The sequence below is a fragment of the Lepisosteus platostomus genome, chromosome 22, assembly GCF_059453375.1.
Source record: "Lepisosteus platostomus isolate fLepPlt1 chromosome 22, fLepPlt1.hap1, whole genome shotgun sequence".
Lineage (NCBI taxonomy): Eukaryota > Metazoa > Chordata > Actinopteri > Semionotiformes > Lepisosteidae > Lepisosteus > Lepisosteus platostomus.
Genome location: NC_142632.1, coordinates 1,077,408 through 1,096,978, shown reverse-complemented (window position 1 = coordinate 1,096,978; position 19,571 = coordinate 1,077,408). Strand labels below are relative to the sequence as shown.

The 19,571-nt window shown below is 44.8% G+C and overlaps 3 non-coding genes across 3 annotated transcripts; 1 reads left to right on the top strand and 2 right to left on the bottom strand.

Moving 5' to 3' along the window:
• Window positions 1–181: 181 nt before the first annotated feature.
• Window positions 182–323, bottom strand: LOC148642628 (U4 spliceosomal RNA). Its single transcript, XR_015929443.1, has one exon. It is a non-coding gene; the product is annotated as a U4 spliceosomal RNA (small nuclear RNA).
• Window positions 324–1,053: 730 nt separating this feature from the next.
• Window positions 1,054–1,135, bottom strand: trnas-cga (transfer RNA serine (anticodon CGA)). Its single transcript has one exon. It is a non-coding gene; the product is annotated as a tRNA-Ser (tRNA).
• A 15,156-nt stretch (window positions 1,136–16,291) lies between these two features.
• Window positions 16,292–16,373, top strand: trnas-uga (transfer RNA serine (anticodon UGA)). Its single transcript has one exon. It is a non-coding gene; the product is annotated as a tRNA-Ser (tRNA).
• The last annotated feature ends 3,198 nt before the right edge of the window (window positions 16,374–19,571 follow it).

The window sequence follows — 19,571 nt, the reverse complement described above, 5'->3', positions numbered from 1 at the left end:
AATACGAAATCAAACTGACAGCACACGGCGTTTCGCGCTGACTCAAAAGTGATCTCGACAGACGCTGTTCTCTGCATAACGCTGAAAGAGCTAAAGAGCGTTTCTGTTGAGACGTAACAAGCTCGTTTTTTTCTACCATGATGTCACCATGACAAAATCTGTCTTTAAACACCTTGCTCAGTCTCTGACGAGACTGTCAAAAATTGCTTTCGCCGATTGTATTGCAAACCGGTGGAAGCGGGGTATTGGGAAAAGTTTTCAACTAGCAAGAATCGCGCCTCGGCTAAACCTCACAGGCTACGATACTGCCACTGCGCAAAGCTGACGGTTGCCAGGCAACCGCGGGGATCCTATGGAAATCGTTATCGATCGTCTCATGGCATGTCGTTGCTGTAACGCTTCATATTTGTCGTCTTCTTCTTCTTCTAGCTTGAGGTTTTGAAGAATTTCATGACAGACAAGGGCTCCGTCGGGAACAAAGGGCGTTGTGAGAAAACCGTTGCTTATTTTCAGCAGCAGAAATACAACCCTTTAAATACAAGATGACAGAACAATGACGAAGGGCATGCCGGGAGGAACTCATGCACTACAGAGGAAAGGGGGCGGGCACGTACAGTTCACATTCAAGCCACAAGTACTCTTCTCGGATGTTGCACAAACAAATCCTAACGTCATGAAAGCGTGATGCAATTTCTGTGGCTACATTTGTTGCACGTCATGCACAGTAAGAGTGTTTCTAACACCAAATAAAAAGTCAACAATTAGCGATCACGCCTTCTCCTCAGTTAACCCACTGAAACCCTTGCTGTTAACAGTTCTTTACTGCGTGCTTTACGAGCACCTACATATCATGTCGGTTCTTTCAGCTTTATTCATTAGGTTTTCAAAGGCATAAGTAGAGCACCAGAGGTGCGAACGCAAAATGTGTGGTTATCTGAAGAATTGATTTCCATGGCAGCGGGGCCAAGCGATTTAGCATTTCTATAGTACCAGGAAAGGAGAAGTGGCACTTCGCCTTTGTCACGCAGGCACAAGGCGACATGCGGCAGACGCCGTAGTCGGCAGGATTCGAACCTGCGCAGGGAGTCCCCAACGGATTTCGAGTCCATCGCCTTAACCACTCGGCCACGACTACAGCGAGCTCGCTGCCGCCGCATTCCTCCTATAATCTAACACGGAGTGCGAGGTGGCTGCGGAAACTTTTTCAAAGTCGCTCTCCGTTAAAAAAAAAAAATACCTTTCACAAAATACGTGCCGGCAGACAGACACGCCTCAGAGGGTTTAAGGCTGGCTTCACGTTCAAATGCTAAAGTCTCCCCGTCCGGATGTCAAAATGCAACTTTGGCAGACAGAAAAAACATCAACAAACCACAAATGTGGACAAGGATTTTACAAGCTGCACCACACTGCACTTTCAAAAGCATTTACATTCCTATTAGACGCAGGAATTTCCTTTGATTTGCGCGCTTACGAACGCCATGGAAAACGAAACAAAACAAAAGCCCTCAGCTCCTGCACTTGATTATAATGCCATTACGTGTCGAAGCAGTAATTTACGTCATCCTACCACTGCAACACGGGGAATAGAGGGAAATGAGCACACGCTACGAATCGTCTCAATCACTCCCTAGAGTCGTTAGGCGCATTGAAGGGTGCACCCCCATCATTAATCGTTGCGCCTCTGTGAAAGGAAAGCTCTTGGGCAGTCTTTGAAACAGCTCGGATGAAACACTTGATTGCTTCCATGTGCACCTGGAGCCCATTTCTTATTTTCACTTCACGCCGCCCAAAGCATTTCTAAAACAGGAGATTCGCATTTGGGAATGCGCCCTGCCCTACAAATAAAACAGGTCTACGGGTCTGAAACCTGCTCCACGGAAAACAGTTCTGTTGCGCTTTTGATCAAAGGGAGATTCGCTGTTCTACTTTTTGATGACATAACACCCAAAGGGGCTTCGTTGGAGCTGGGATGGGATTTGAACCCATGCGTGCAGAGCACAATGGATTAGCAGTCCATCGCCTTAACCACTCGGCCACCTCGTCGACAAAAGTGGGCCGTCCGGACATGGGTTGGCGCGCTCCAGATGATCTTTTTCTTTTTTTTCCCTCGTACTCGAGGGTCATTTTCCTGTTCCACATGCGATTTCAACATTTTCCTTGGGAGATGTCAAGCCAGCAAGCCACTGCTGTGGTTCAATGGCCAGTGTGGAGATCAGTGGCCCTGTTGTACACAGAAAGCACATTGAGCTCCTTGGACATGAAAAGTTCCAGATAAAAGCCATTTGTCACCCTTTCTCTTGGTGTTGATGTTGCTATTGTATGTAAAGGTGCCAACTTGCTCAGCGAGCCGGCGGAGCACACACCGAATGCAGATGTGTCTGAGTGGTGTTTCCAAGTGGCTGCAAAAGGACAGCGCTCCTGGGGCGCCGTGGCTTAGTTGCTTAAAGCGCCTGCCTAGTAAACAGGAGACCCTGGCTCTGAATCCCAGCTGTGCCTTTTTTGTTCTTCTCGAACAGAACTGGTCATTATGGACAACCGCCTACGGCTAGACTTAATTAAATGCAAGCATTCATTTCCTGTCTTTAACGCGACTTGTTTTTCTTAAAATGGATGCAACTTGCAAAACATGAAATACAAATCTTGCTAATCTGCGCTCGCGGCTGGCAAAAAAAAAAAAGAAGTCAGCAATGTTTTTTTCTTTAACCTTAACCCTGCTAATGGAGAAGAGTTAAACGACCGAGTCTATGCAGCTTAAACGGTCCGCACGTCGGGTTCTTAGCTGAAAGGGTGGTAAATCACACTCACCCCAGTCCTTAATCTTTTAAAGAGGATACAAAATTGAACCTAGTCGCCACATCACATACATCCTGTTCAACGATAAATAGGTAACATCTGTAGTGTGCTCTCTGAAGGCACTAGTTCTGTAGGATTTGGGATTTACTGGGACAATTATTCATTGTAGCAGTAAATCACAAAATGATTCTTTTAATGGCTTTAGAATCCAACCTTGCGATATAACTCAAACAACGTACACACACAGGTACTAATACATGAGGATACATTTATTAATACATAGAATATGCATGTAAACCTAACAGATCTTATCGAGAGGGTTATCAGAATACAAAAGGTATATATTCAGTCAGTTACAAAGAGTTACATATATCAAGAGGACATACGTTCAGTATATCATTCATTTAGACCGTTTCGTAAATGAACTTGGTTATAACTTCTACACTAGATACTCAAAACAAGTACATAACTCTTAGGAATTAAATTGATATCAAATGGTTGGGATAACAATTGAATTCTCGAGCTGTCATGCAGTGAAGTTGAATACTCATCCAATCTCTGGGGATTCAGATCTCCTGCGGGCACAAAGAAGCAGTTGCAGGCTTGTTGCTGTCTAATCCGCGCTCTCTGGCTCTATGCCAGGCTTTGCTGTTCAGCTTGCGACGGTGCTCTGGTGATGCTGACCTTGGGGTTGTAGACCACTTGGATGAGGCTCTCTCTTGGAATCTTGCAGACCTTTAGGCGCCAATGGATGACCATTGATCATGATAGCCAGGCTTAGCTAAGTGCATCCCCATTTGGGAGCTGTACCTTATCAAAAGAAAACATCTTTAAATCAGTCTGCATGAATAGCTTCTCTGTGACTGCACCACAGAGATGAAGAGGGAGATGGGGCCTCATTTGGGAAAGCACAGCAACACTTAATTCTGTCTTATTAATAAGCCTCGCCGCTACAGTACGTACAGTTATAATTCAATCTAAATTAAAAACTACATGTCCCAGTTACCATGGTGGTGCTTGTGATCATTGCGTTTAACCAACGAAACAGGGCGAAAAATCAGTCACATGACTTTGTGGCTGAGTTTAGAAAGCTTAATGTATCAGCAAGACAGCAAAGACATTTTTCCAAGAAAGTTTAGCCTTTGTCACTAATGAAACCGCTAAATAAAGACATAAATATGGAAATTGACAATTAATTGACTTTTATATTTCTAAATATCACAACATGTTCGAATCCAAGTCATTTTTAATAACAATGGGTAAAACTGGGTAAACTATCACAAAGCTTTAAAAAACTTAACATTTTTATTATCAACAAATTGTAAATACGATGTTTACATTGGCATTATTAATTTTTCACTTGAGTATATGGAGGATTGTGAGAGCAGACCCCCCCTCTTAGGCTACATTTTTAATAAGAAATGGAGGCTGTATGCGTTACAATATAAACATTTACTGTCAAACTTTAAATCAACAGTTGATTTAAAGACAATCTGTCAAAGTGCAATGAAACACAATATTGTTGTTGTTGTTGTTGTTATTGTTGTTTTTATCCTGTAAAGCGTTTTGAGAAGCCACCTTTAAAGGCGCTATATAAAGGCGCTGATTCTTATGGAATGTGTTTTCTTTCTTCTTTTTTTTCAGCATAGAATAAACCTGTTACAGTACTTGATTCTTATGGATGCCCGGTTCCGCCGGGGATTCAAAATAAAACATGGAATCACGTGTCTAAGGAAATAGCATTATAACTATATCCATGCACAAACAGTAGCATGTTACATTATTAATTTGGGTGTCTCCTCTTGCCAGAAAGCGCTAAATTGCATTTTGAGTGCGGTTTTTGACTTTTTTTAAAATACAACCCATACATAAGCTGATACTGTTTAGACTTTTAATTATTTTAAACTGTATTACAGCAGCACAATGTGCTTTTTCACGAAACCTAGAGTACTGAAATGTCTTGCGTTGTACAGCTTTTCAGCTAAATATATTTATCGCTTACACCTGACACTTGATGTGCCCGACAAAAACCAGTTGAACAGCTCTGTTGGAGGTTTGCAGATCAGATCAGATTCCCTTCCCCCCACAGAAAGACAGACTTATTAGTCGCTATTCACTGCGACAGCAGCTCCAATTTCAGGCGTAAGCGATAGATCCCAGTTTAGCCGATCTTGTACAGCATGTTCCAGTTTACTCTTATTAACCATATTAATTTTAAGTGCTTAATGCCATTTTTTGACCACGCACGAATATTCTTATGTCCATACCTTTTCAAGGGAATCAGTGTGAATTGTAATACTAATTAAATAACCGCGGGCACTTTCCACCCCCTCTGACAGCAGGAACATAACCCATTCTCAGCTCAGCAGCTCATTACAATATAGGGTGTTCAAATCTTTTGCTGCCTCAAAAAGCTTTAGAGAACTTAACATTTCTATTATCAACAAATTGTAAATACCACGTTTACATTGGCATTACTAATTTTTCACTTGAGTGTATGGAGGATTGTCAGCTGTCACTGAGAGCAGTTAATTAAATGTATTTTTTGATTCACAATCAGACAAATGCAACATAAATTGTTATCTTTGTCTTCTAAGTATATTAATAAACTTTCAGCATAGCTTTCTCCTAGTTTAGATTAATTTTTCTTGGGATTTTGGGATCAAACGTGGAAAGATTAGATTAGTAATCGTTTTTATTTTTTAAATACATTTTAGAAAAGTGTAATCTATACTTAAAAGCTGTATAAAAGCTGTATAAAAGACACTCGATATTAATGGAGTTTAGTTGATACTTTTTAAACTTTTAATTATTTTAAATTGTATTACAGCATTGTACACATGCTTAAAAGAGAAGAAAACGCAAGCCTTCTTCAGGTGTGAGGGCATTCTGCTCAGAATGAAACACTAAAATGTAATGTAGGCTCTGAATGGGTTCAATTATGATTTGGGCTTGATTAAGGTCGCTGCCTTTCATCCAAAATCCTGCTTGAATCCTTCTAAACTAAAAATTAGACATGAGCAGGGGCTCTGGTGAAATTTCTCTTTTTTTAATTTCTCTTTTTTTCTTGGAAAAATATCTTACCCGCTGCAATCCGGGCACAGAAGGATTAAAAGAAGCCAGACAGGCAGGGGGAAGAGTGAGTTCTAGATAAAGAGGTATCCAGGTAACAGTGAAGGTAACAGCCGCAGACGTGGCCTACTTAGCCCGCCAGGGTTACCCTACTCTTCCGGAGGAGGCCCACCGGGAAATAGCGCTCCAGGCGTTCCTGGCCCCGGCGCCGACTGAGGTGCAGTGCCACGTGATGCTGGCCGCACTGGTCCCCTTGGAGCAGGCCCTGGCTCTGGCTGAGCACACTGTTGCCGTATTCGAGGAGACCGGTGGGCACCAACGGAGGGGCGCACGGGGAATCAGATGGGGAGGAGGAGACGCCCAGCGCGACGATGTTGGGGGAGCGACGACGGCTGGTCATCTGCCACTGCTGTGGGGAGAGGGGACACATCGCAGGCAACATGAAATTGTCAGGGACATTCAGCTATATACAAAGAAGAGACAGACAAAGTAATAATTCTATATTAACGTGGCCTACATATTGACGCAATGATCAAACTAACTGACATGTTCTGATTCAGATCCCCTGCAGTTCATAATAATTAGAACAATAGCAATGCTGAGTCCTCCCCACCCTACTGAGCACAAATTCAGCTGCTCTCCAGTTCTGTTCTGCATGCAATTTTCACAGCAAGAAACTTGTGTTTCCTACTATTTTTATCAGGTTTAAAATATCATCTCCTTAAAACAGAAAAAGTGTTGATGTGTCGTGCTGAAATTCCGATTGATTTTGAATTCAAAGAAAAAAGGTTTACTTCCAAAACACCATGAAATTGTCACATCTTGCAGACAATAGGTGTATTCCATGTTGAAAAGAGAAGAAAGTAAACCATGGAGCCTTTTACAGGTGTGAGACTTCTTCAGGTGTGAGAAGACCTCACAGTCGAAACGCTGTGTTTCCGTTCTTCTCTTTTCAGCATGCAATAAACCTATTACTTGTTCCTTTGCAGCCGAGGCATGCTGACGTAGCTACCCAGCTGAACATCTTGCAGACTCTACAGTACTTCTCTCCTGTAGAAGTAAAGCAGGGCTTGCTGGGTGAGCTTTTGCTCCGGTAAATTAGGTCACGTGTCATGTTAAATCACTTCTTCTAAACACAACATTTGCTGGTGCTAGCTTTCCCCATGAAAAGAGACATTTCCCTTACAGTACATGACATATCGTTTTTATTCTATCAATAAGTATAGACATTAAACAAAAGAAAAAATGGTGTCGCCAAAGAATGCACAGCTCTGTCGCCTTGGGGAGGTGTCAAGGGCATTGAGCTCCTTGGACATGAAAAGTGCCCGATAAATGCCATTTCTCATCATTTCTCTTGGCGTCAGTTCTGCTATTAAATGGGACGGAGGCAACGGGCTCAGAGATTATGTTAAGTGCACACCGAACGCAGATGTGTCCAAGTGTCTGTAAAAGCGCGGTGCTCCGCTGGCGCTGTTCCCTAGTGGCTTCAAGTGCCCGCCTAGTCAGCAGGCGATCCTGGGTCTGAATACCAGCGGTGCCTCTCTCCGTGTCTTGTTGTGCCGAATGTCTCATTTCAGACAAACATGTACAGCTTGGTTCAGTTTAATGCAAGAATTCATTTCCTTTCTGGAATAACTTGTTTTTGAAGAAATCCATACAGCTTGTGAAAGATGAAATCCATTTCTTGGTTGTCATTGGAAAAAGATTGCCGGCTGCAAGAAGCGCAAGTGATTGTTTTCTTTGACCATAAACCTGCAAATGTAGGGAGTGCAAGCGGCCGTCAGTCTCTGTGGCGCAATCGGTTAGCGTGTTAGGCTGTTAACCGAAAGGTTGGGGGTTCAAGCCCACCCAGGGACGCATGTCTCAGTTTTTCCAATGTAAACATCATCACCGCTAAAGAAGATGGCGCAGAAGGCTCCACAGTCGAAACGTTGTGCTTCTTTTCTTCTCTTTTCAGCATGGAGTAAACCTTTGCTTGATCCTTTGCAGCCTACGCATGCTGACACAGCTGCCTTTCTCTTAACGCGCCTCAATCATTATTCACCAAAACCATCAGCAGAATGTGTCGCCTTTGTGGTGATGTCACTCCTCTGCTTCACAAATGTCCTTAGTGACGGACCATTTCTTTCTGCCATTTTTACGGAGCGGTTATTGATTGCTCCATCATTTCCCTCATACTTTCCATCCCTAGATTGAAAAAAAAAAACAGAAACAGGCTGACAGGACGACAATCAAATTGCAAAAACTCATCAAAGCACTCGATAGAGTATTTGAATCCACAAGTAGCTCTGAGCAACTTTGTCCTGGCTTGCATGAAAGTCGGAAAATGTCAAAAAGAAAAAGATGGTGGCTTTTTCATATCTGTTCTTTTATTTTTAGTTCGTTGGCTCTTCTGTCCATTGTCCTCCTGCCTGGCTCTTGACCTGTGACTGTCTGAACACACACATTAGACTTTCAGGCGGGGGATTTGTCCTGAGCCTCTGTGAAAGACCCACCCACCCCCATAAATAACTGCTCTAGAAACACATGGATGCAAAACTAAACCACAGCTTAAAGAGGAGCTCCAACTCAGTGCCATACTAATGTAAACGAAGTAATACTAAGACATGTTCTTATGGATTTGTCTTACCTTGAGATATGTAATTGGATTTCAGGATTAACTTCCTCATTCAATGTACTGGTGATTCTTTGCCTGGTCAGTACCTGGGTGGGAGACCTCCAGCGAACAATTAAGCTTGCTGCTGGAAGTGGTGTTAAGAGACTCTTAGGATCTTCCAGAAGTGTCTGTCCAATAGCACTAGTTGCCTTAGAGCTGGCTCAAACATTGCTCAAGAGTCTACCTTTCACAGATGCGCAAAGATGAATGATGGGGGTGCACGCTTCAAGGAGCCTTCCAACTGTAGGGACCGATTAGAGACGATCCGTAGCATGTGTTCGTTTCCATATACGCCCCGTGTCTCAACGGTAGGACAGAGTCAAATACTGCCTCGACACGTAACAGCGTTATATTAAACCGCAGGACTTGAGGGCTGTTTTGTTTGAATGTTCAAGGCATTGGTAGAGCGTAGGTCAAGGGCCATTGGTGCATCTCCTGTAACTGGAGCAAAAATGCTATTCAAAGTGCAGTGACTAAAATCGTCGTCCACATGTCTCCGTTGTTGATTGCTTTCTGTTGTAGCGGCGAGGCTTAATAATAAGGCAGAATTAAGTGTTTCTGAGCTTTCCCAAATTAGGCCTCATTTCTCTGTTCATCTCTGTGGTGCAGCCACAGAGAAACCATTCATGCAAGGTGATTTAAGGTCCAAGGACAGCTCCCAAAGGGGGATGCACTTAGCTAAGCCTGGCTATCATGATCAATGGTCACCCATTGGCGCCTATCTGTCTAGGGAGTGCCAGTTGGACATCTGGACTGCATTACTAAGTGTCAGGAGTAAGTGACTCATATCTCACCTTGATCAACCAATCAGGGACTGGTAGGGCCGAGTAACCCACGTGGGACTCTGATGCCCATGGAACTTTCAGCCAATCAATGAGCTGAAGTTCCTCCAGGTAAAAACAGGCAACACAGAGAGCCTGTGAGATTCGACAAGATTGAGATTCAGATTCAACAAGATTCAGACAAGATTCAGAAGGAATTCAAAGGAGAATCCCAAGGGCAGGACATTCTCGCAGCGCGCCTCCTGACCATCCTGAGACTCAGCCCGGACAACCACGGAACGGCCAGTGTGTCCGAGTGCCAGAACTTTCCTTTGTTCTAAGAGTCTAGAGTGGAGGTTGCCAGAGAGTAACCAGCAGCAGGCCTCGTGAACAGGTCGGAACTGTGGACAGCTGAATCACTATTTAGAACTAGCTCTTCATCAGGAAGAACAGGTCCTCTTCCTGACTTGCTGGGACCCACAGTCATCTTTTCTCCTGTGCACAAACTTTGCTGGTTAAAGCCAACAATGAGCATCAGCAGCGCACCGTCGCAAGCCGCACAGCACAGCCTGGCACGGAGCCTGAGAGCGCGGATTGGACAGCAACAGCCTGCAACTGTTCCTTTGTGTCCGCAGGAGATCTGAATCCCCAAAGATTGGATGAGTATTCAACTTCAATGCATTACAGCTCGAGAATTCAATTGTTATCCCAACCAGTTGATATCAATTTAATTCCTAAGAGTTATGTACTTGTTTGAGTATCTAATGTAGAAGTTGTAACCAAGTTCACTTTATGAAACGGTATAAATGAATGATATACTGAACGTATGTCCTCTTGATATTTGTAACACTTTGTAACTGACCGAATATACCTTTTGTATTCTGATAACCCTCTCGATAAGATCTGTTAGGTTTATATGCATATTCTATGTATTAATAAATGTATCCTCGTGTATTAGTACCTGTGTGCGCGTTGTTTGAGTTATGTCGCATGGTTGGATTCTAAAGCCATCAAAAGAATCAACTTTGTGATTTACTGCTACAATTAATAATTGTCTCAGTAAATGCCCAAACCCTACAGAACTGGTGCCTTCAGAGAGCCACTATGATTACATATTTGGCGTCCCTGAACCGGTTTTCCCGACATTTATTTGGCGTCCCTGGCACGGGCGTGGCAAGACTGAAATGAGTCAACCAAGTGGAATAATTCAATATAAAACGCCGCAGGTTTCATACACGACAATACAGTGTGCTGAAAGCCGAAAGAAAAAAAGTTCCCCTTGCTCTTTAAGCAGTGCTTGATTGTTTTGTGATCTTTTGCGATCTACCGGGTTGATTGCATACTTGATCTTGTGGTTTTCTGTGGTAAAACTGTGATTTCGTACTTAAAAGTAATACTCTTTAAGTTTAACGATGGTTGCTAAAAGGTCTGAATTCGAGTCGCTATTAAGCACTCTCTCTAGCAGCGACTGGTCTGACCACGATCTCTTCCATATCTCCGTCAGCGGAGAAGCTAGGATAAATCTCCATTCTCTGAGAGAGCTAGCGAAGGACATAGAGAGATTTGACCCGGCAGTGTCAGAGAATAATATCGAGAGTTATATTCAGGACCTCAGGTATAACCTGCAGTACCTGCCAAACGCCACAGAACAGGAGAAAGTGTTTCTGGTCAGGAAAACTACCAGCAGAGCTGTACATGAGTGGATGGCTAGGCAGATGAAAGAAGTCTGTAATGACTTTGAGCAGCTATGTCAAGCACTTATCGAAGAATACAGTGCGTTTATTGACCCGACTGCTGCGATAGCCGCCGCTCTTAACATTAAGCACGAGAGAGCAGAGTCCCCTCGCGAATATTACGAGAGACTTAGACGAACTTATTTTGCAGGGCGAAATGATGAGGGTTGCGAAGAGAACACACATTTCAAGGGATTATTCATTGCAAATCTACACCCATCAGTCAGAAAGATGATCTTAATGCATATAGATGCACAGACCATGAAAATGACTGATATTAAGAGATTCGTGCAGAAAGCCTGGGAGTATGATGTCCAAAGTCGCTCTGAGCGAAAAGCTGTTAAAGCGACTGTGTTCGCCGTCAGAGCCAGCAGGGTTAATTCCCTCCTGCTCGAAGGAGCACAGGCTCCTGAGCTGGCTAAGCCCTGTTCCAAAGCTGGCACACAGGACCGCACCCAGCGTCCTAAGTGCCATGAGAACACCGGGGGAGGGAAAGGGCTAGAAAAAGCTGAACAAAAGGATTCAGTAGCCGCCCGCCTGGCCAGGCTTGAACAAGCTTTATTAGGACAGGGACAACCGCTCCCCAAGGCTGCCGGAAGCGTGAATGAGCTGATACTCTCCACTGGAGGAGGCGGAGACCCGCCCCCTCTCCCTCCCTCAGTCTATCTGATTGAGCGGAAGGGTTCCTGCCTGGATGAGGTCAGCCACTCCCAAGTGAGTGCTGACTCCACCCCTGAAGTCACAGAGCAGGCAGTAAAACACAGAGGAAAAGCAGGAAGCTTTTACCTCAAGGCTGCCATGGGAGATGTCTTACACAGTGAGACACTGATTGACACTGAGGTTGAGAGGTGTTTGATGTCACACGGCAAGCTCAAACGGGTAGAAAAAGAAAAGGGCATGCGACTCAGAGAGGAACCTTTGGTGGATCACCAGAAAGGCAAGGTGTGGAAACAGGTCAAGGCTCCTAAGCCTTCTGTACAGAAGGAAAGGGGGGCCAAGAGGCAGACTGTGCTCACACGGTGCCCACCGAACACAGAAGCCCATGCGGAGATTCCTTCTGTTCCCTCTGGACAAGAAATAAAAATATTTTCTTGTTCCCCGAATATACAGGGAAGTCGTGCCCCAGCCAAGGTCACAACAGCCTCCCTGCCACAGGAGCGGTGCTCCAAGCAGCCGCCTGATCCACCAGGTAAAGCACACCCCTTTTACATCCCTAAAGAGGAGCAGATCTCCCCACCTGGCGATGAAAAGGAGCTTTCCCTGTGCACCCTGGCACCCGAGAGGGGTCAGGAACACCACCCTGCAGTGGTGGAAGGGATCCAGATGGCAGGAGAGCAGGTTGGTGATGTAGCCCTCACCCTTAGCCCTGAGAGGTCCTCTATTAGTGAGGATATGCTTGAGCAGCTGTCACAGGGCCACCGCCAGGTGCCCCTGGTGCAACATTCACAGGTTAGACAGGAGGTCCAGCTGGACGCTGAGACTACTGCACTGTGGGCACACCTGATCCCAGATGCTGATTCCCTCTGCTGTGACCCAGGGAACCTGCAGTCAGGTAACATTATTTCTCACAACTACCAGGTAGTGAGTGAGACTGACCTGATTGTTCCTGCCTCAACGGCAGGGTTGCCAACACACCCAGTCCCCCAGAAGGGACAGGGAATGAAAGCCGAGCCGGTTTTCTTACAGCCACCAGCTCAGTCTGTCAGTCTGAGTCTGACCAACAGTGGTTCACCCAGACTGGAGCTGGATGGTCAAGTCACCCGCCTGCCAGTGCAGGACATCGCAAAGAGGGGTATCAGAATCCCTGCCTGCACTGACATGGGCCTGGTGAGTGATAGTAAGTTCAAAGACAGTGAACTAGCTATCCCAGTGCTGGGGCAGCTCCCTGAACCCCTAGCGAGGGAAGGGGGGAGCGAGCAGGTGTCCTACACCTACCCCCAGCGAACGATTGTAAACATGCCGATAGAAGGATTCCTCAATCAGGAAGTGTGCAGGGTGGACCTGAACAGTGAGAATGGGATAACAATCCCAGATCACTCAGGTGCTCCAGATGACCGCTCAGCCGAGGGTCAGGCATGCTCCACCGCTGCACCGCCCCCTGCAGGGTTCCTAGAGCACAGGCATGAACAAATCGAAAAAGCAGATGCCCTGGAAAAGGAGGAGCAGCATCAGCAGCTGCGTCAGATTTCCCCAGATTTCCAGGATGTTGGTGCCCAAGATGCCACAGGGCATACTGAGAAAGACACCATGTACACGCTGCGCCAGCTTAGAAAGGCAACAGTCACTCAGAAGGAGATGACTGGGATCAGCCACCCGAAAAGACTTTTGGGAGGACTGATTGCTGCCGCCACTGTTGCACGTTTGCTTTTTCTGGTAGGTTTGTGTGCTACTGGCACTCTCACCCTGACTGCCCCAAGAAGGCAGGTGTCAGAGATGCCAGAGGGTAGTGACAGACTGTATCGACAGCAGCAAAAGTTGGAAAGCTTAGGGAAAACCCTACAGGCAACTTCCTATGCAACAGGGTTAAACCTTATTCCCCAACCAGTGGACATGATTGTTGGTGTTATACAGTGGGTTTATGCTTGTGTGCAACAGGCCAGAATGTTGACACAAGACCTGTTAAGGGAGTTTAGTGCCACTGTAGCCAGTCTAACCACGGCACAAATCCCAACCCACTTGATTCCAGTCTTCTCAGTAGAGGAGTGTGTGACATTAACCCCATCGCTCATAGCTCACCCAGAAGGCAATCCAAGATTGAATTCGGTTCCAAATCTTGAGATAGGTATGGCTACCAAAGCTATCCATTGGCTGTGTCTAAACGATTCACCAATGAAGGGTGTAAAGCTACTAACGAGCAGAGGGAGGTTAATGAACCCCATGAAGAGCAGGTGGGAAGTAAATGGCTGGTCAGCACACCACATTTAACTGACACTATGACTTGTGACAGGCATGATATAGCTACCACAATGCAGCTACCTAACCAATAGTTTTCCTGTAAGTTCCCGAGGAGGCCATAGTACAGCATGGTAACTTAACACTGTACGGTCTGGAACCAGACAATATAAGACCAAACTTGAGGTCTAAGATGCCTTCAGGTGCCACACTATTCAATTGGATAGAAATCCAAGAAACAGTAAGCCCTGAAGAGGTACAGGTAGTTAGTTTGCTTTAATGGAACAAACCTCCAAACCACCCTAGCAGATACCCAACACAGGTGTTGTGGTTTATCGGGGGGGCTGGGAACAGGAACTGTTGTTATTGTAACACTACTGCCAGGTAGCTGGATCATGACTGACAGTGTACTCTGAATGATGTACTCTCACATCAAGATGTACTCTGGGTAGCACGAATGAGTCAACGGTAGCATGTCAAAAGAAAGGAAGTGACTTCTCCCCAAATATCTACTACAGAGGTATCAGATATTGACAGTGAACTTCCTGATGTGTAATTCCTAGACTTAGATAATGTCTCCTACCGTGTTTATACATACTCCAGATGTTATTCATCCTGTTTGTATCCAATGCTGGTTCCGGTATGAATTCTCGAGGAGTAATGTGGACATTTAAGGTTAATGTTCTAATGGCAAGGGACATCACTTAACTCTGTTTTGTTTTGAAGGCAACAATGCCTCGGGACCTCGTGACCTTCAAAAAGGGGGGATATGTAGCGGCGAGGCTTAATAATAAGGCAGAATTAAGTGTTTCTGAGCTTTCCCAAATTAGGCCTCATTTCTCTGTTCATCTCTGTGGTGCAGCCACAGAGAAACCATTCATGCAAGGTGATTTAAGGTCCAAGGACAGCTCCCAAAGGGGGATGCACTTAGCTAAGCCTGGCTATCATGATCAATGGTCACCCATTGGCGCCTATCTGTCTAGGGAGTGCCAGTTGGACATCTGGACTGCATTACTAAGTGTCAGGAGTAAGTGACTCATATCTCACCTTGATCAACCAATCAGGGACTGGTAGGGCCGAGTAACCCACGTGGGACTCTGATGCCCATGGAACTTTCAGCCAATCAATGAGCTGAAGTTCCTCCAGGTAAAAACAGGCAACACAGAGAGCCTGTGAGATTCGACAAGATTGAGATTCAGATTCAACAAGATTCAGACAAGATTCAGAAGGAATTCAAAGGAGAATCCCAAGGGCAGGACATTCTCGCAGCGCGCCTCCTGACCATCCTGAGACTCAGCCCGGACAACCACGGAACGGCCAGTGTGTCCGAGTGCCAGAACTTTCCTTTGTTCTAAGAGTCTAGAGTGGAGGTTGCCAGAGAGTAACCAGCAGCAGGCCTCGTGAACAGGTCGGAACTGTGGACAGCTGAATCACTATTCAGAACTAGCTCTTCATCAGGAAGAACCGGTCCTCTTCCTGACTTGCTGGGACCCACAGTCATCTTTTCTCCTGTGCACAAACTTTGCTGGTTAAAGCCAACAATGAGCATCAGCAGCGCACCGTCGCAAGCCGCACAGCACAGCCTGGCACGGAGCCTGAGAGCGCGGATTGGACAGCAACAGCCTGCAACTGTTCCTTTGTGTCCGCAGGAGATCTGAATCCCCAAAGATTGGATGAGTATTCAACTTCAATGCATTACAGCTCGAGAATTCAATTGTTATCCCAACCAGTTGATATCAATTTAATTCCTAAGAGTTATGTACTTGTTTGAGTATCTAATGTAGAAGTTGTAACCAAGTTCACTTTATGAAACGGTATAAATGAATGATATACTGAACGTATGTCCTCTTGATATTTGTAACACTTTGTAACTGACCGAATATACCTTTTGTATTCTGATAACCCTCTCGATAAGATCTGTTAGGTTTATATGCATATTCTATGTATTAATAAATGTATCCTCGTGTATTAGTACCTGTGTGCGCGTTGTTTGAGTTATGTCGCATGGTTGGATTCTAAAGCCATCAAAAGAATCAACTTTGTGATTTACTGCTACAATTAATAATTGTCTCAGTAAATGCCCAAACCCTACAGAAATGGTGCCTTCAGAGAGCCACTATGATTACATATTTGGCGTCCCTGAACCGGTTTTCCCTACACTGTCTAAGAACGTTCTGTTTTCATGTCTGAACGGGGAGACTTTATCATTCCAACTTGAAGCCACCCTGAGGTGTCCTCTGAGGTGTGTGTGTGTGTGCTTGCACGTATGGCGTAAAAGGTTTTTTAAACGGAAAGCGATTTTGAAAAAAGTTGCCTCCGCTGCCGCCGCTGCCTCGCACTCCCTGTTCGATTGTAGCAAGAAGGCAGCGGCCGTGGCACTCGCTGTAGTCGTGGCCGAGTGGTTAAGGTGACGGACTTGAAATCTGTTGGGGTCTCCCCGCGCAGGTTCAAATCCTGCCGACTACGGCGTCCTTTGCATTTGTTTGCGTGCGTGCGTGTAAAAGGAACAGCGCCATTTCATTTTCGCTGGGACCTTTAACACTCTAAATCGCCTGGACCCGCAGCCTGTGAAATCGATTCTTCAGAACCCACGAAGGACGCTTTGCCGCTGGACACAGATACCGATGCTTTTCTGCAACGAGCTTTCCAGCTGAATTTTCTCGGCAGCTCCGTACTGAACCTGTTTTCCATTGCAACATAGCGGAGGCTCGTCACGTCTATAGCAAGGCTGTGTAGGACCGCATACGCCACAGTGACTTGTACACAGACCACATGAAAGGCAAGCAAAATACACTTTTAAAATTCCAAAGACTCACAAGGTCAGAGGAACAGCGATGACCTGAACAGATCTTTTACAGAAATCTAGGTTGACCTTTTTAGAGCTGTAATTGCATTTTTGTTTAATAGAAGATCAAATCTACTCGCATGTACCAGCACCTTACAGTTTATTGATGTTAATTCTGTTTAAGTAATAAGATTGCAAATTATGTTGGACTTTAGCCGGTGTTTTTTAGAACAAATTGCTTACACTTCTGTAAGGAATACGCAGTACGTGCCTTTGTCAGTCATTGCTCACCATACCTGTAACTTTATTATCTAACTCACTTCCTCAAATGGTGAAGGTCCACAAACATAAATGAAAAAAAAAACCCTTGATGTAGATGAGGTGCACAAAAAAGCAGCCCCTGATAGCGTATAACACATTTATACTATTGCAGAGACACATGTAACATATATATATATACTGTATATATATATGAAACAGAAATAGAAACAGAAACAGGAATCGCTTACTCACCTGGAGAATCTCTGTAGGAATATCTAGCATTTATCAATGGAAATAAAAGCTGCTTTAATACAGTGCATGTTCAAACTCAAACCCTCAGCTGCTGTTCTTGTTTGTTTTGGGACAAATTGCAACTGAGCATCGCATGAGCCGTTACGTACCCTTATCTGTTAGGGAATTTCAAGGGAGGAGTTAGGTCAGAATGGGTAGGCTGCAAAACAACAAGTAAAGATTTATTCCAAGATGAAACGTTGTGGCGCTTTTCTTATCTTTTCAGCATGGACTAAACTTTTACGTGTTCCTTATATGCTATATATGTATATATTAGCACCAATGTCGTTCTTAAAAACTAACATGTAATTGTCAGGGACATTCAGCTATATACAAAGACGAGACAGACAAAGTAATAATTCTATATTAACGTGGCCTACATATTGACGCAATGATCGAACTAACTGACGTGTTCTGATTCAGATCCCCTGCAGTTCATGCCAATTAGAACAATAGCAATGCTGAGTCCTCCCCACCCTACTGAGCACAAATTCAGCTGCTCTCCAGTTCTGTTCTGCATGTTTTTTCATTGCAATTGAGCTCGGAGCTGGAGATGATCTCCATACAGTTCTGTGTTCACTAGCCCGCACTTGCGTGCTAATTTACGGGTTGTGGCAGATGCTTTTCTATAGTTCATATACATGACGGCAACCTGTTACCGAGGAACCTGAGAGGTTTAAAAGCCTCACGAGCCAGGCAGGACTCGAACCTACAATCTTCTGGTCCGAAGTCAGACGTGTTATCCATTACGCCACTGGCCCATAGAACATGCGCTTGCACTCCACCACAGAGAGCTCTACACTGCTACCAGTAGTACACTTCCCCATCTAAATTTTCACAGCAAGAAACTTGTGTTTCCTACTATTTTTATCAGGTTTAAAATATCATCTCCTTAAAATTGAAAAAGTGTTGATGTGTCGTGCTGAAATTCCGATTGATTTTGAATTCAAAGAAAAAAGGTTTTCTTCCAAAACACCATGAAATTGTCACATCTTGCAGACAATAGGTGTATTCCATGTTGAAAAGAGAAGAAAGAAAACCATGGAGCCTTTTACAGGTGTGAGACTTCTTCAGGTGTGAGAAGACCTCACAGTCGAAACGCTGTGTTTCCGTTCTTCTCTTTTCAGCATGCAATAAACCTATTACTTGTTCCTTTGCAGCCGAGGCATGCTGATGTAGCTACCCAGCTGAACATCTTGCAGACTCTACAGTACTTCTCTCCTGTAGAAGTAAAGCAGGGCTTGCTGGGTGAGCTTTTGCTCCGGTAAATTAGGTCACGTGTCATGTTAAATCACTTCTTCTAAACACAACATTTGCTGGTGCTAGCTTTCCCCATGAAAAGAGACATTTCCCTTACAGTACATGACATATCGTTTTTATTCTATCAATAAGTATAGAAATTAAACAAAAGAAAAAATGGTGTCGCCAAAGAATGCACAGCTCTGTCGCCTTGGGGAGGTGTCAAGGGCATTGAGCTCCTTGGACATGAAAAGTGCCCGATAAATGCCATTTCTCATCATTTCTCTTGGCGTCAGTTCTGCTATTAAATGGGACGGAGGCAACGGGCTCAGAGATTATGTTAAGTGCACACCGAACGCAGATGTGTCCAAGTGTCTGTAAAAGCGTGGTGCTCCGCTGGCGCTGTTCCCTAGTGGCTTCAAGTGCCCGCCTAGTCAGCAGGCGATCCTGGGTCTGAATACCAGCGGTGCCTCTCTCCGTGTCTTGTTGTGCCGAATGTCTCATTTCAGACAAACATGTACAGCTTGGTTCAGTTTAATGCAAGAATTCATTTCCTTTCTGGAATAACTTGTTTTTGAAGAAATCCATACAGCTTGTGAAAGATGAAATCCATTTCTTGGTTGTCATTGGAAAAAGATTGCCGGCTGCAAGAAGCGCAAGTGATTGTTTTCTTTGACCATAAACCTGCAAATGTAGGGAGTGCAAGCGGCCGTCAGTCTCTGTGGCGCAATCGGTTAGCGCGTTAGGCTGTTAACCGAAAGGTTGGGGGTTCAAGCCCACCCAGGGACGCATGTCTCAGTTTTTCCAATGTAAACATCATCACCGCTAAAGAAGATGGCGCAGAAGGCTCCACAGTCGAAACGTTGTGCTTCTTTTCTTCTCTTTTCAGCATGGAGTAAACCTTTGCTTGATCCTTTGCAGCCTACGCATGCTGACACAGCTGCCTTTCTCTTAACGCGCCTCAATCATTATTCACCAAAACCATCAGCAGAATGTGTCGCCTTTGTGGTGATGTCACTCCTCTGCTTCACAAATGTCCTTAGTGACGGACCATTTCTTTCTGCCATTTTTCCGGAGCGGTTATTGAT